General features: G+C 39.5%; 1 long non-coding RNA gene across 2 annotated transcripts; it reads left to right on the forward strand.

Annotated features, from left to right (window-relative positions):
* Nucleotides 1–3,892: 3,892 nt before the first annotated feature.
* LOC125983613 (uncharacterized) lies at nucleotides 3,893–10,407 on the forward strand. 2 transcript variants are annotated; one of them, XR_007486757.1, is made up of 5 exons: nucleotides 3,893–4,051; nucleotides 5,215–5,263; nucleotides 7,774–7,834; nucleotides 8,947–8,974; nucleotides 9,323–10,407. It is a non-coding gene; the product is annotated as an uncharacterized lncRNA (long non-coding RNA). The 2 variants fall into 2 exon arrangements; XR_007486756.1 differs by lacking the exon at nucleotides 9,323–10,407 and having other exon boundaries at nucleotides 8,947–9,298.
* Nucleotides 10,408–17,412: the final 7,005 nt, after the last annotated feature.

Here is a 17,412-nt window from a genome sequence, read left to right on the forward strand (position 1 = left end):
AAGTAGGAGGTCATTCCAAAGTTAAAATGCATTGCTACACGTTGCTAAGACTTAACAGCTACTACAAGAGAGTGGGAAACTACATGCACATGACCGTGGAATTATGGCTACCATGGCTTCTGCTCCAATAATAGCAAAAATGATAGACGAGTTACAGACCAAAGTGTCAAGGCCTCTGGCAGCCGGAGATGGGACACCTGTACACGTTCTAATTTCGACACCACTAATCGCTGCGCTTCCTGCTTTGACAATTTGGGAGGACAGACAAGACATACACATACTCAAGTGAAGCAGATTGGTCTGCCGCTGTCATGAAATGTAAACAAAGTGAAACTGGCCACAGTTCTTACTTGTCATTGAACTTCCGTGGACACAAAACAGCTACTTTATTTCTACACAGTCTGAGCATCATCTAATCTAATCTGCAAAATAATTTTGAGAAAGCGCAAATCCATGTAACCTTAACTATGTTGAAAATACTCAAGAGGGATCATTTGCTCTTTTTCCTAGCATGACTGTTCTTTGGTGCACAAATCAAATGGTTGTTGTCAAATGGTTTAATATTTTTTGTGTGGAAGAACTTTTCATAACGAACTTTTACGGGCATCGTGTGGACCGTTACCATATGTATGGAACTTTTTCCTTTTAATGGAAACCAGCTCCATATTTCTGTCTATTTCTAAAGTTGTAAGTGGTCAGGTGCACAAATGAAGGTGTCCATAAAGTTCATTAACAATATCCAATGTACCTGAGTCCACTGAAGGTCCCTGTCTTTTCCATACCAAAATGCTAAATCACAATGTGCAACAGTGGAACCTCGGATCTCAATGCTAATTTGTTCCAGAAAGAGCGTTGACAAGCAAAACCGTTGAGTTCCAAAGCAGTTTTCCCCATTAACCAACCAACGTCGACTCACAGCAGGTGGAACGAACTATGTATATTTTGTTTACAATAGCCGCGTGAGTCGGGTTGGTTTCCAAAGTTTGTCTGAGAACGGGGACAAGATTTCCCAGCATTTTGAGTGCCGAGGCGATTGACTTCTGGGGTTCCACTGTATGAGTAAAACAATGTCTCAAACAAGCACATGTAGTGAACACCCAATTGTCACTACCTTTACATGCACCCCAATTCTCAACCCAAGTCTCGATCCAGGCATCCGTCCGGGCCTTGAACCATGGCTTTTGCTACGAAAAGTATTTCATTTATGAAGGTTGCTTGAGAGAATTACAAAACCTAGTCTTTCTTGTTTTACTGCGAGGATTTGGAGCAGTCGATCGCCGAAGCTTTTTACTCATCCTGTGGCAAATGAAAAGAAAGAACATGTTTACTTTGTTGTTAAATGTCTGCAGGACTCCAGTCCATATGTGGGATAAGACCGCATTGTGTGTTAGTGCGTGTGAGTGTGTGTGTGTCCGTGGTTGGTTGCCATCTCTAATGGCCCAGTCTGGTAAGCTGCTGTAAACAGTGAAGCGTGTCCAAACATTACCTTATTAAGACAAAAGACAGCAGACGGAGAGAAGAGCTTATTCTGCCCTCACTCGTCCCATCTATGCTGGCTGGCCCTCTTAGACTTCCACGTGTCGCACTGAGTTTGAATGAATGAAAATGAACTATGACCCAAGATTGAGCATATTAGATTTTGAATACCTTCACGGAATTTTGAAATCTCATTAGGCTTCTTTCTATGTACATTTGGCATCTGGATCTTGTCTTCCTCACGTCTCAGTCACATGCTCCCTTTTGGTTGTTGTTTTTTTTTACACTTGCCTCTCGCCACCATTCCCACTTGACTTCCTTCCTTACCTCATCTCCAATTGTTTCTTGGATTCTCATCAAATATTGCTCTCCTTCTCCCTTCATGTAATGTTCATCATCTGTCACTCTTGCTTCCTTCTCTGATGTCAAGTCATTGTGTTTTTGTCACTGGCCACTTTGTAGATATTGCCGTCATGACATTGAAACTAAATAAATGTTTAATAGTCTCATCATATTATCACATATTACACACAAAATAATTATGGATTACTAGCTTTGAAATCAGATGTCAAGGCTGGCAGTTTGTTCTCTAATTGTTCGTTACTACAAAAATAGTACCAAGAAAATATCTTGCAAAATCTCAACATTATTTACTACACGTGACAATCATTTTAGTACAGATTTTAGCGAGGGTCTTGGAAGTTAACAGACGTGATTTGTTGTCACAGCCCACATAAAATTATGTGTCAAGCTGGATCTGGCCCTTGATCCTTGACTTTGACACCTGTGCTTTACAGAGATTTTAAAGAAGACAAGGATTAATTTTGCGCCATGGCATAAATGCTGGCAAACCTTTTTTTTCCATCAGTGCAAGGCTCACTGTGTGTTTGTCAATATGACAGTCCGGTCTCCCCCAAGCTGGGCGTTCCGACGCAACAAGGGTGTGTCCTTCAAGCTGTGTCTTTGCTGAAAGAGTGTTGGTCTAAACTTATGTCTGCTCAAACCACGTTCATATACTGACACTGCTGGTTTAATACGATTTGGGTGAATTTGACCAGGCAGATATTTTTATAGCTTTACAAGCACATGTAAAATATTTCAGATGTATTTAATTCATACAGTATATGTCATCAACCCTTGGAACCATGCAAAAACCATCCCACTGGGCGGTATGGTGTAGCTATGTGGGGCCATCACATGAATGATGGTGGATGTTTCCATGTGCCCACTTCACTGTACAGATGTGCTTCTTCCTCATCAAAAATAGAGTACATTTAAACAGAGGAAAGGAATGCTTTGATTGGCCATGGCTGAAGTTTTTAAGTCAGCTGTGACCCCTCCCACACCAGCGCAGTCCTCCCACTGGCAGATCCATCAGCCTACACTCATGTATGAAATTACCAACATGCCAGTCATTAAAATAGAGTCTAGTCTAACATACTGCGCGGTGTACAGTGATTGCATGAGATGACAAAGATTTGATAAGCAAATCATCAGAGAAATCCTCTGAATAAATGCATCTAACTAAAACAATTATTTAAAACCATCATTAGACTTAAACCACCAACAAAGCCAATCTGTTAACAACTGTTTGCCCATAATGTTTGTCAGTCTACTTGCTACTGTACACAGACATGTGACATGAAGAAGATTATGGTGGTGTGGACCGTTCCATCAATGTCAACAAATTCCTGTATTATCCTATATTTATATGACTGCTGTGAAAAGGTCATGAAAGAGCCATAGAGTAACTGCATAGTTACGACCACACATATTCTTCCTACATTTTAGCTTATATGTTGGTGAACTTCAAATATACACACGTCTGAACAAAAAGGATGTTCAATGACTTTAATCCTGTCCTGATGGGAACTCTTAAAACACTTGGTGCATGTGTGCGCCTGCGTGCATGCGCTTTGATACTCTAAATAATAACCCTCTTCCGTCTCTCGCTGTAATCAGTTCCACATGCTATTTGAGTGTGCTGTCCACTCAGCTGCCCGAGCAGAAAAAGCCCAAATTTAGAAGAAATATGAAAAATGTCAACCTCTGGTTTTTTTCCCTATTGACTGAATGAAATGTATCCAGTCGACATGCACCCCTCCTTCATTTCTTGTATTTTTCCTGCTCACTTTTCTTCTCAAATCCCCTGTTTTTCAACTTCAGTTTCTTTCCAGTCCTCCTTCTAACTCTCCTCAAGCCAAAATCCCACCACCCCCCCCCACCGGACTCTTTCCCATTAACCTCTTCGTCTTTGCTTTTCTCCCAGTCGTCCTCAGTCTTTTCCCAGACAGACTCCACAGGTCAGCGGTTGAAGGCTCTCAGGTCATCTGACATCGGCACCATCAGTCATGTGCAGAGGGGCCATTCTCTGGAGTAGGACCCGCCTCCCCCCAGTGACCATACAAGGTAACAGAGGAATGCATGCCTTGGAAGTCCATCTGCTTCATAAAGACAACACGCAGAAGCCAGAAGGGTCTCGCACTGATGCTGATCAGTTCTTTAGAGAAGCAAACGGGAAGATCCGCCACTGAGACCTTCACTCAGAGACCATGACATGACGTCTCCAAACAAGGTAGGACAACAGAACGTCATTTTCCCACCTTTTTTTATTCACAATTATTTGGAATCGGCTATAACATTCCAAAGGCCACCAGCTTTATTTGATTTGAGTCACAATGAATGTATCAGTTACATGTGTGCCGAAGTTGCTTATTGATCATTTTATTAGAATTACTATAATTCAGTGTTGCTGTATACTGTTGCTTATTACAGCTACAATAAGGAACCGATTGTTACATCCTCCGACATATGAGGAATATCCTCTTATTAAGGCAGGCTGGATTTTTGATCCATCTTTCACAGTATATTATACCACATCAGACGTGTACCTAATTAACTGCCCAGTGAGTGCAGATGTTGACAAGCGTGGCCTCTCTGGTTCATGATTAAATCATTTCATTTCATTTCATTTGTACAGTCAGAAAGTCGTATTGCGCAATCTGACAGCAATTAATAGGCCCAGTTTGTCCATGTATTCGTATGTCCGTCTTTCAAACATTATTATTATGTAATGACCCTGCAATTGGCTGGCGACCAGTCCAGGGTGTCCCCCCGCCTCTCACAAAGCTCAAGCTAACATTTGAGCCTCATGTGGACAAATGCCATAGAAAAGGCATCAATAAGAACATAGTAATGAAAGTGATTGGATTACGCAAGAACTGGCATCAAGTGAAAGTTCAGTCACACCAATATGTACCATAATAAATATTATTTGATGAAAATGTTGATTTGACGTGGTTGAATATTTAGGACCTGGCATTTAGGTTAACACAGTTTTTCACGGGGCAAAGCAGAAACAACATACATTCTTATACTCATCCATTAAAGAGGGAGTATTCCATTACTTTGAAATTATATCTATTTACAATGAATCAAAATTAGAATTAAAAAGAAAAAAAGTTTGAACCTGGTATGATATTTCATCATATTTCTCATATGCAAGGATTTGACAACCACAATGTTTTTTATGCCAAATTTACTTTACTGGGAGTTTAAAGCTTTATCTTTGTAAGAGCATACAGTTCTTGTATAAAACATGTGAAAACTTGAATGAATCCAGGTGCTGTGGGCAGTTGACATCCTGCACATCCTTACGGACAGCATGTTAACTATATGAGGGATTTATAAGACTTGGATTTTATGCATTTCACAGCTCATGACTTTGTTTTCCCTCAGAATGCCGCCTGCTCATTTACACACAGATGGATGGGAGCTTTCCAAAGAGGTGAGACACACACGCAAAGGAACATATTATGTGAGAAAAGAGAAAGCAGGAAATGCTTTATTTAGTTTAGTTTGCAGTGAAACATCTTGGGGGGAGTGGTTTTGTATGTACTTAGTTGACTGGACTTTCACATGACCCCCTTCCCAACCCTCAAACTCACCCCCCAACACATCGTCCCCTGGGGAACCGAAAGAACATCATTCCCAGGGTCAATTTCACATGAGAGGAAAATGGGGAACTCTCAAGACACATATTCAGATGCACATGCATTGTTTATTTGTTTATTGTTGAGGTCAAACTAGTGATGTCGCTTCATTGCCATTCAATTTTGTGTATCAAGCGCATATCATATATACGTGTGTGTGTGCTTGTGCATCTGTATATACTTACAGTATATATAATGTTGAACATTACTCATGTGAAATTAATCTTACTATTGTCATTGAATTACTTTTTTCTAAAAATAATTAAAAACAGCAAAAAGTATTCTACAGTATTCTATTCTATAGTGTACTATTCCAATCAAATTCTTGTAAAATACACATTTGTTTCTTATATTTTTCATTATTCTCAGGATTATAATGTGATTCTGTTTTTCTTTTTTTTTTCCCCTTTGCAATATGGCCTTAATACACACACACACACACACGTATATATGATATGCGCTTGATACACAAAATTTAATGTTTTGTCTGTATTGGACAAAATATTGGACACACTGGCTCATGGTATTGAATGAGATGTGTCTAAACTGCTAACAGGCATCTATCCTCTGGCAAGTTTGGAAGTGTCTCCTTTCATGTACGACTTGCATGGGACCACTTTATTCAGTTTACCCCTGACCTTACTATGAACTGCCCCACTGACAGCAATTCTAATTTCAAAGACACACCATGTATATAGGGTTTCCTGCTATAGCTCTACTCGTCATAGTGCGCCCCTCAACTTCCAAATTTGGCAATGGAATGTACACATTTAAATGATTCAGTTATCTATGTTTTTATGTGTACCTTTTTTCTCTTCTGCCGATTTACTGTGTGTGCGTGTGCCTGTGTGTGTGTCTGTGTGCGCGTGCGCGACCCTTTGTATGACAGCAGATAAAGTCAAACGGAGTGAGTTTCCTGTGTGTGATTTACAGAACTGGGAGGGGGAAATGAGACCATATAAGGAAATGTTTAGTTTAACCAGAAGAGAAGGCTTTCTGGCTGTTATCATGGCCTGTATAAACACTCGCAAACACTCTCTCCTGTGCACATGCTGGGTGAATCTGTCTCCACACAGAATTATGTTTCAGGCTCAATGTAACGTCACCGTTACATCGTGTGGCTCTATTAATCGCAACCATTTATTTAAGTGTGTGTAGAGAAACACTTTAGGTGTTTATAGTATGTGAGTCTTCTAGGATGGATGTTGTGTGTGGCATACAATGTGTGTGTGTCAATTTGTATTTGTGTGATCGGGTAATAGGCTTGTCTCACAAATCTCCCAAGTAACCTACTATATTTGCTATCACGTTATTACACTGCCTGTATATTGTATTCACATTCATTAAAAAGAAAAATTATTTCACAGAATATACAGTATGTATGTATATGTGACTGTGTATGTATATATGTATATAGTATACATATGTATGTATATACGTACGTATGTATGTATGTATGTATGTATGTATGTATGTATGTATGTATGTATGTATGTATGTATGTATGTATGTATGTACGTACGTACGTATGTATGTATGTACGTACGTATGTGTATATAGTAGTAGTATAGCTCAGTTCAAGGCAGTAGGATGCAATGACGTTCTTACTGCCATTCTAAACACATGAATGAAATTTTCGCTAGCTCGCTCGCACGCACGCACACACACACACACACACACACACGGACACATGTTATAGTATTGTCACACATTCCGCATATTTTTCCGAGCACTTGGGAACAGGATGCAGGTTTTGACTTGATGTCACATGTGCACACCAAGAGTCTGAGAGAGGGCAGATGTGTTTATTGGTAGAGTGCACATGTACAGTAGATCACACTTCCTGAGAACAGACCTCAAATCTTGGCCTGCCATGAGAGAGTGTGAGAGAGGCCTTTCTTCTTAATATGGACTTGTTGAGCCCGGCTCGTGGGAGAAGAAGCCCCCCCCCAATTGCCGCCCCCCCTTTAAGTGAGTCTCTCCCCCCCCTGTGACTAGAAAAGGGAATGTATGTAGCCAGATGGAAAAAAGGAGGGTGGGGGTGGTTAGTAGGGAGGGGTGACAATCTATCTGTGGGAGCAATCACAGTCTGAAAGAGGGAATGTTTATCCAGTGCAGTGATCCCTTTTTCCATGATCCCAAAAATAAAAAGGGCAACTGAGACCTTATATGGGGCGACGGAGTTTCCAGTCAAACACATTCTGTCGGAGTATTCCACCCAAACACCGCTGTCTGTCCTACTGGCCTATTTATTAGAAAAGCAACCGGCAGGCTGTATTTATTAACATGCTATTTTGTTTAGCAGGGGTTGCCATGAAGATGAGCTGACCTCCACTCACTGTTGGACACTCCCCACTCTGAGTTAGGTACGTGACTTTGACACATTTTACCGTATAATGCAAAACGACCAATGCTCAGTTTTTACTGACGGCTGACATTATGCTGAGAGCTGTGTCCATTATGACCTCCCTGAATGTTTGCTCATGGCGGTTTCATTAGCCAGCTCCAGCGTGATTGTGTCAGTCGACGCTTCTAAGCACGTGCCTTCTCGTGTGTCTACCCACATAAGTGGCAGCTGTCTGACTTAATGCAGAACATACACACGCATGTGTCCTCCAGGGTTATATTCATTTTGAAGTTTTCATTACAGCTAGGTATCATTTATTTTCGACTATTGATTTTTAATTATACTTAAAAATTATGTTGGATTAGATTTTAGATCAGATTTTTTATTACAATAATACTCCTCATTCATTTTTGTTTAGTTAGTTTTTTTTTTATTAGTTTTAGTATTAGTTTTGAAATGAGCTTTTTTAAGAAACATGGAATATTTATCAAATGCAACCTTTTAAAATAAGGTCACTAATTATTGTGTAAAAAAGTCAATTCTCAAACGACCTTTTGTCCCTCCTTATTCTGTAGACGCACAGCAATACCGAAATGGATACATTTTAAAATAAACTCTAAAAGCTCATTCATAACATTGACAAAAATGAAAACCAAAGCTATTTTCTCTAAAGTTAATATAGTTCATTTCTAAAAAGCATTTTCATTTTTATTTCATTTTGTCACCTACATTTTTTTTTTAATCTTTATTTGATTTTATTAATGTTCCTTGGTATCCTCTCTCTGCCATGCATTCACAGTGGTTTCTCACTTCTTCTAGTACCTACATTTGTCAGTGGGTAGTTATAAAAAAAGGGAAATAGGCGTCGGTAGCGTTAGGGCTATGTGTAGATCAGGAGTCACCAACACTAACTTTAGATGCATCCCCACTGCAACACTTCAAATTCAAATCATCAGGATCGTTCTCAGGCTTGATAGAGCTTGCTGATGAGCTGATGATTTGAATTATGTGTGTTACAGTGGGGATGTATCTTAAACAGATTGGAATGGTGCCCTTGACCACCAAAATTGGTGACTTCTGGTGTAGATCATACACCCTATTAACAATGTGTGTGTTTGTGTTATGTTTCAGGTGAGATGTCCATGTAAGCAGATACTAGGTGAGTATAATACACACAGACACATACGTTTGCACTTGTGACGCTATCATTTTTTTAGATGTCAAATTCTCCTCAGAGCAATTGAGTAACATTATCTGAAAACTTGTCTATGTGTGTGTAACATGAGAACAGCAGAGGAAGTTTGAATTATGATGGTCCACTGAGAGTTTCAGTCATTTCCTGTTTACCCCTCCCACATAAAAGTGCCTTTGCAGTTTGAATTTGCTCTCTCTCTCGCTCTCTCTTTATCTCTCCATCTCTCTCTCTCTGTGTCTCTCTCTCTCTGTGTCTCTCTCTCTCTCTGTGTGTCTCTCTCTCTGTGTCTCTCGCTCTCTCGCTCTCTGTCAGGCAGTCCCTCCCTGCGGCCCATGGTGCAGTGCTGCATCTCTGGTCAGTTGGTAGTCTGAGATGAAGCACTGTAGCTCGGGACGGAGGACTGCGTCACGGGCCTCAGCGCGGCCAGGTCTCCAATGACCACATCAACAAGAAGCAGGCAATTCAACTAAGGGCAATTTGGAGGATTTTCAGTATAACTGGGCTTTTAATATAGAAGGGGGAAAAAATATTACTGAAATGTTCTGAACTGATTACCTGTTTACTACTTAAATACTTAGTACTTAAATTAGTAAAGTTTACAGGTGCTTCTCATTCAATTGAAATGTGGAAAGTTAACTTCTTTCAAAAGCGGATGCTCATTTATTATATCAATTCAGTCACCGAATAAAACACTACACTAATGATTTACTTTTTAAATAATTCTAAGATTATAAAATCATCAGTTGCTTATAGCTAATGAAAACATCAAATTTACAACAAATTAAAATGCCACAAGAGCCGATCAAAATTATTATTATTATTATTAAACTTAGGCAGCATTGCCTCCTGAGCAGCATTTTTCAATGTGTTTCATATTAAGCTCAAGGGTACCCCTGCTGTTCCTTTCAAGTGGCTTAAGGAAGCTTATGTAATATAGTTCACTTTTAGAATTAGCAACTGAAATAAATGTACTTTTCTATGGTATTTACTTTTCTATGGTATTCATGTTTATTGAGATATGTGTTTTATTTAAGACATTAGATTCATTGCATAATTTGTCCCATGGCACCTGCCTCGTGAATACCTTAAACTTCATGGGAAGATACCGGTCTGGAATTTTCTTCTTGATGTTGTTTTTCCCAATTTTTCTCTCTCCTGGGGTCCAGTTTTCCCAGGAATCCCTTGACCCATCCAAAAAGGGGATTCCTGGAAATACTGTTCTTAGGGGCGAGGCCAAGCGACTATTTGCTAATCAGGGGCTAATAAAATATCAGTGTGCGTCAAAATCAAATTAAGGTGAGTTTCAATGTTGAATAAACGATATGGAAATATTGTGTGTCATGTTTCATGGCAAAATTACCACACTGTATAATAAAATTCCACGATGATGATCCTCATCCATCTGTGTTGTTGTAATTTTGGGGTTGTTTGACTGTCAAAAGTGTTCCACATGTGTATGAAAAGCTAACATGGCTATGGAACATACAGCACTGTACCTGTCTAATGTTGTTATGTACTCGTGACATAGTTTTGTAAATGATTCATTCAAATTAGAAAAAGAAAAACATAATACTATCTGATTGACTGTCCTGGACAGTCAAACTAATTAAAAAAAGAAAAAGAAATCTAAACAAGACCCACGCATACAAAATATTAAGTCAGACGATCAGCAAGACCTTTGAGATAATTGTTCCCAATTTTGTGGGAAAAGTTTAGGGAAGGCTGTTTTTAGTTTGAGCAATGCATTGAATGAAGAAAGTCGTACGCTGCTATAGCTGCCAAGAGTAAACTGATGCTATACTTCTATTTTCACATGTTTGCAGATTAATGGCCATGTGCCTGTCTATTTTAGTCCATAAAATGTACGTATGTTCAACTGTAACATTTGGTTTTGGGTCACAATCCAGTATCATTTCAACGTAAGAGAGGACCGACTTCAAGGCTGGTACTGCTGATGATGTTGGAAGAGAATAAGCTCAAACACACGCACATCAGCTAAGTATTGACATATGCTAGGGTCAAACATACAGGACATGGTTTGACCTGGATTTAAAAAAAAAAAAAAAAAGAAAAGAAAATTGTTTCTTAGTTTAATGTGCCTTAAGCTGTTGAATTGCAAAATAATGCAAACAATCTTATGACTTTATCACTTCCGCTTTTCATGTTTCATGAAACAATGATACTAAGCATGTGTGTAAGCATGTGGACTGAGTTAAGAGCAACTGAAGGTTCAGTTTAACGGCACTTGGTCATGTCATCAGGGCCAGGGAACAAACCTGCACCTGTATGTGTTTTCTCTTTTTGTTTTTTTAATAACTGTACATTTTGATGCATACATACATTCATGCACGTATTTACATAAACACAAATTGCAATTCACTACACAGCAATGACTATTTTGATTCCTTTACTTGCTCAGCCATCATTCAAGTGACGATTGTAAAACATAAACGGCCACTTGTTTTGGCCACGGGGTGGCGCAGTTATCGCTTCAAGCGGCGCAAAGTCATCCGCTGACTCAGCTTTTTGTCATGACGTACATGCCCGCACAAAGAAATACCTTCCTCCCCTTCTCCTTCCTCCTTCTCCTCCTCGTGGTTGATTACAACATTGCCCCACGCCCCAACGGAGAGCCGTAAAACTTATGCGATTCATCAGTCAGTCAACAAAGCCAGGAAAAAGAGGAATTACAAATCCATGAAAACAGTCACAGTATTTATAATCAAGATTTTTCTATTGCTCGTGTGAATTAATTGTTTCTATGCTATGAGGAGGAGAGAAAGAGAAAAAAGCAACAAAAAGCTACTGTTGCATGTGTGTTTGCTGAGTGAATAAAACAATTGCGTGCATGTGCAAACTGGGAGCAGATGATGTAGATCGGTGTTTCCGAACTTTTTTTCATTCACCGCACACTTTTTCATTGGAAAAAATCTCGAGGCACACCATCAACAAAAATCTGTTAAGTGTTACACCAGCTTCTATATTAAAATCAGTTATATTACAACAAAAGACGTAAAGTTCTATTCCTATATATGCATGGAGAGTCGAATAATTGAAACGAATCACTTCCTAAAGTGATTCGTTCTTTTTTCAGGTCATATGACTTCAACCAGTAGGTGCCGGTAATGCGCATTGAAGCTGGTGCCAACACGCCGTAAATCAAAGCGAAGAATAAAATGACGTAACTTCCCGTTCACGAACGACTCGTGAATTGCTTTTTCCGTTCACCAACTGAATGGAACTGTGAGTGAACGAGTCAGTGAGTGAGTGATTTGCATTTCCAGTTCATCGCGCGAACGGATTAGTGAGGGAACTAATCCTGACTTTCCCGTTCGCGAGCGAGTTCATGGGTGAACTGCCTTCCCGTGCATCAACGGATCAGTCAGTGAATGTGTTGCGTCTCCTGGCGTGAACTATATAAGCCAGAATGTAGATTTACGATTTGCCAAGGAAAGAAAGAACCACTCACTGAAACACCACTTCTTTTATGCACGTTTTCTCCAAGCTAACGGGTAACTTTATTGCATGAAGTGATGCGCCGTTATGCAACAACGGGGAGATTATACTTCTCTTTGGGTAATCTTGATTTTATAACACGTGTAGTAGTTTTTAAATAACGTGTATGCATATATACGCCTAAATATTGTTATCCAATATATCTACTGCAATTTCACATTAGATTGCTGGTTTAAAATTTACTTTTAATATTATTATTTTTAAATAAACATTCATGTTAAAACTTGTCTGGTGTTTCATTTCTTTTTTTTTTATTCAATCAAATCAAACATTTGGTTAACTGCTTTATATGACAATATGTGGAGGTACTCCTCATGGGCACTTCAATAGGTACACTACCCGAGGTAAAAATAAATAAATAAATAAATAAAGGGTTAATTGCACAATAAAAGCTCGTCTATGTGCATTTTCACACCTGGGATCGAACCAAGTTCTTACCGAGCAAGAGCCCGTGTCATTATCCAGGAGGCTATTTCAATCTGGAGACCCGTGGTCGCGTGCACTGTTTTGTACTAGTGATGTGCATTCCAGTTCTTAAGTGAACTGAATCTTTAGAATCAGTTAACTCAAAATATATGTTCAAAAGAATCGTTCACCGAATCATTCACTACACTTTCTTATTTATTCATTATTTTTTCTTTTTTTTTACCTCGTGTAGTGTACCTATTGTAGTGTCCACGAGGTGTACCTAATCACAGGCCACTTTAACAGGGAAAAAGCTTAAGTGAAAGCGAAAAGTGCCACACCCGCCCTCACCCCCACCTCCTGATTGGCTGTTTGATCTGTGACGTCACTTGGTAGTCCTCGGGCCGCATTCCAACATGTTTTCCAAGATTCCCTCGTTAAGTGCACCTGCGTGAAAAGTTTTGTCATTTTCACGTTCTGCAGGAGCTAAAACTTTTCACGCAGGTGCACTTAACGAGGGAATCACACGGACACTCCATTAGGTACACCGCCATTTTCAAGTGTACAAATAACAGGCCACTTTAGTAGGGAAATATCATGGTCAAAGGTCACAGGTGTCAAGCTCTAGTCCTCGGGGCCGCATTCCAACATGTTTTCCAAGATTCCCTCGTTAAGTCCACTTGCGTGAAAAGTTTTTGGTCATTTTCACGTTCTGCAGGAGCTAAAACTTTTCACGCAGGTGCACTTAACGAGGGAATCACACAGACTCTCTACCCTATGGACCCCTCGCTTCGGTTACATGGAATATATATGGTTTTATGGAGCAGCTCACAAGCAAATAGTTATAATGGTTATATGGGGATACACACGAGCAACTGTGTTGCAAATTTTTCTATGATAAAATATTTGAGGTCTCACTGGGATCTGAACCTGTATCGTTGGGGTGAGAGTCCAGAGCACTAACTACTACACTATGGAACCCTTGCTCACATAGCACGGAATATATATGGTTTTATGGAGCAGCTCACAAGCAAATAGTCATAATGGTTATATGGGGCAGCACACGAGCAACTGTGTTGCAAATTTTTCTATGGTAAAATACTTTAGGTCTTACTGGGATTAGAACCCAGGTCACTAGGGTGAGAGTACAGAGCACTAACCACTACACTATGGAACCCTTGCTCACATTGCAGGGAATATATACTATGGTTTTATGGAGCCTAGCTCTAACTCTAACCTGAGTTTCACATGCTCCAAACTTGAGTAACTTTGCAAATATGAATAATTGAATGAAACATAAGCTGCTCACTGCTGGCCCTGACAAAGACTGTGGACACATGGTAAGGAAAGACGAAAGTCACCTAACTCAGCTTAAACATGACAAAATGTTTGAGTCAAACAATCAAACTTAGATGTCTGTCAGAATACTTTGAGACGGTTTATTCACTGATAGAAGAGACAATGGTGATTTATTTGAGAAGTTATTAAAGGATAAAGGGTGTGTCTCGAAACGTACTTTGAGCGCTATGGGTTTGGCCCTCCCATGAGGCAACACACCTCCACGTTTGAAAGGAGTGGCACAGTAATCTGTGTAAGCGTGTTTAAACAGGTATAAAGACAATGTGCAGGGTGTGTTCCCAATGAAGCAAACCAACTCACACCTCAGCTATTCACTGTCATTACTGCGCACTTTGTGTGAGCAGCACGTTTCTGCTAATAGTACATTTGATGAGGGCATGCCGGCCACATCTCCATTTTTTTTTCCTTTTGAAATATCAGTGATTTAATTCACAGACATTACACTCAATGTGTAAAATTTTGCCAACATATGCAGTTTATGCTGTTCAGACACACCCTTGTTAAGATGATCATTTCATACCAAGACATGACTCATCAAACAGGTTTGAAACGTATTACTCAGTCATGACACCTTATTAGGCGCATAAAGAAGAAATTTAAAAGTGAGTGTCACATCAGTGAAGGTCATTGACCTCCAAAACATTGGCCGGACTGATACCATGTAAGATTTTACTACTTCAATAATTACTGCCCACAAGCCCTTTACCAAAAAATGTTTTATTTCATTAAGGGAGGGGAAATAATCTAAACCTACATGGCCATGTGCAAAAAAGAGAGCAGTCAGAAAAGTAAGCAGTAATCTTTGCCATGGATATTATTTATGCCCGACGATTTCTTGATTGAACACATCAGGCTTTGGTGTGGTCAGTGAAAATAAACTGAAAAATGTGTGATTAGCCACAGTAACTTTATGATTAACAAGGAGGGCAAGTTACTTTTTCACATAGGGTTTGGTTTAGCTTTAAAATGTTTATTTTATTATTTACCCTTATATATCAAATCCAAATATAAAAACTGCATCTTATGTTCACTTTGGTTCTTTTTGTCTGATCTTTATATTTTTGTTTGATTATCCTAAACATTAAAGTGGGGCAACTATGCAAAGAAAGGAAATGAAAAGAAAAAAAAGGAAGCAAAAAGAAGAGAAGACAGAAAGAAAAGGTAAAAAACAAAGAAACAAATCAAAAAAGACAGAAAGAAAGAAAGGCTGAAAGAAAAAAAAGATAGCTATAAAGAAAAAAGACAGACAGACAGACAGACAGACAGACAGACAGACAGACAGACAGACAGACAGACAGACAGACAGACAGACAACAAAACAGAATGACAGACAGTAGGAAAATAAGAGACAAAAAAGATAAAGAAAAAAAAAAGAAAGAAAATACTGAGAGTGGTAAAGACTGTGATTTCAAAATAACACACTCAGCGGAAGATATCCTTTCTGATCATTGGCCCATCCCTTCCATACTGGTAAATGCAGTAATCGCTCTTGAGTCATTAGATGTTGACGTAAATGCATTCAGTCTGGATCCAGTTTGCAGTGGTCACTCTATTTCTATAACACTTCTTACTCCTCCTTTCAATTGGAGCAGCTTTTTGAGTTAGTCTGGTTTTAATTGTCCCAGTCACAGCCTTGACCAGAGGAGCCCAGCCTGTTTTGACCGATTCTCTTCAACAGTCACTCCCTTGACATGACAATTTTGTATTTTAATTATTAACTGCTAACCAGTCCAGTAGCAGGGGACACACTTTCTTAAGCGACTAAACAAAACGTGTCTTAAATTTTGACCCTTGCTTTCAAGTATTTCTATGAAAATGCATCTAGTCAAAACATTTCTGGTTCCCTATGCAGTTAAATTAAAATAAACGAAGCAGCAGGAGAAACTACCGTGGTTTATTCGTGTTGCTCTGTCCATGACTTGATCAGTTAACTTAACATTCAGTCATATGCAGTGAGCTGTACCTTGGGGAAGACGAAAACATTTTTAACACTTTGTTTTTCTCCTTTCGTGATGCAAAAGGGAGAGACGTGACTTCTTATCACCTTTCCCCCTCTCCAAAGCACTCGATTGATTTTCAAGTTGATGGACTGGTTGCACTTGTTCAACTTGTTTCTCCAGGTTTTGACAATGAGTTAGTGGGTGTGAGACAGTTCCCCAGAGGCTTTCTCCGCCAACAAGTCATTAACATTAGCATCTTTGTTAAGCAGAATCATTTTATAAATTCTCATATAGGATCTTGTTACAGCGTGCAAGCGACCAAAGTATGTTCTACCTCCATTCCAAATGCACGTCAGGTTCCCATTACAAGCGACCAAAGTATGTTCTACCTCCATTCCAAATGCACGTCAGGTTTCCATTACAACCTGTTCTACGTGTTGCTGGTATGTCAGCGTCCCTCCATTTACTGACAACCAGCGCATAGACCTTGAGGAGGGCTGGGCTGGGCTGGGCTGGGCTGGGGTGTCTTTCCACTATTGCTGTCTGAATAAGCATTTTGCAGCACAGCCTCTGGGTCTGAAAGTCACACTCCTCCATTATTTGAATAAAAAGCCAGTTGTGTCCATCCGTTTTGAACCTGTTTACTAGAATTAGATTTGACTTTTGTCTTGAAGTTTCCATAGTTCACAGGTGTCAAACTCAAGGCCCGGCGTCCCGCTGCATCATTTTGTGTAGCCTGTGAAAGCAACTCATGTCTGTCATAACCCTCACTAAAATCTTTACCAAAATGTTTGCCAAATAATTGAGATTTAATTTTTTGCAGTAACGAACAATAAGTAAAGAAAGTGCTATCATTGACATCTATTTTCAAACCAAGTAACCTCTTATTTTTTTGTGGAATATGACAATTTGACGAAACAAACATTTATTTGGCTTCACTGTCATAACGGCCCTCCGAGGGAAGCCGCATTTACAAAGCGGCCCTTGACAAAACTAAATTTGACACCACTTCGGCCTAGCTTAAGCATGAGGACGATATAAAAAGAAATAGATCGCACTTGGCTTTCATCGACAATCTACATGACACAACGAAGAGATGTTTGGAACAAAATAATGTAATGATCGGGGCAGCTCAGTAGTTTACAACAGCCCAACCATAATAACTAGATGACCACAAAACAT

The sequence above is a fragment of the Syngnathus scovelli genome, chromosome 1 (assembly GCF_024217435.2).
Source record: "Syngnathus scovelli strain Florida chromosome 1, RoL_Ssco_1.2, whole genome shotgun sequence".
NCBI classification, from domain to species: domain Eukaryota; kingdom Metazoa; phylum Chordata; class Actinopteri; order Syngnathiformes; family Syngnathidae; genus Syngnathus; species Syngnathus scovelli.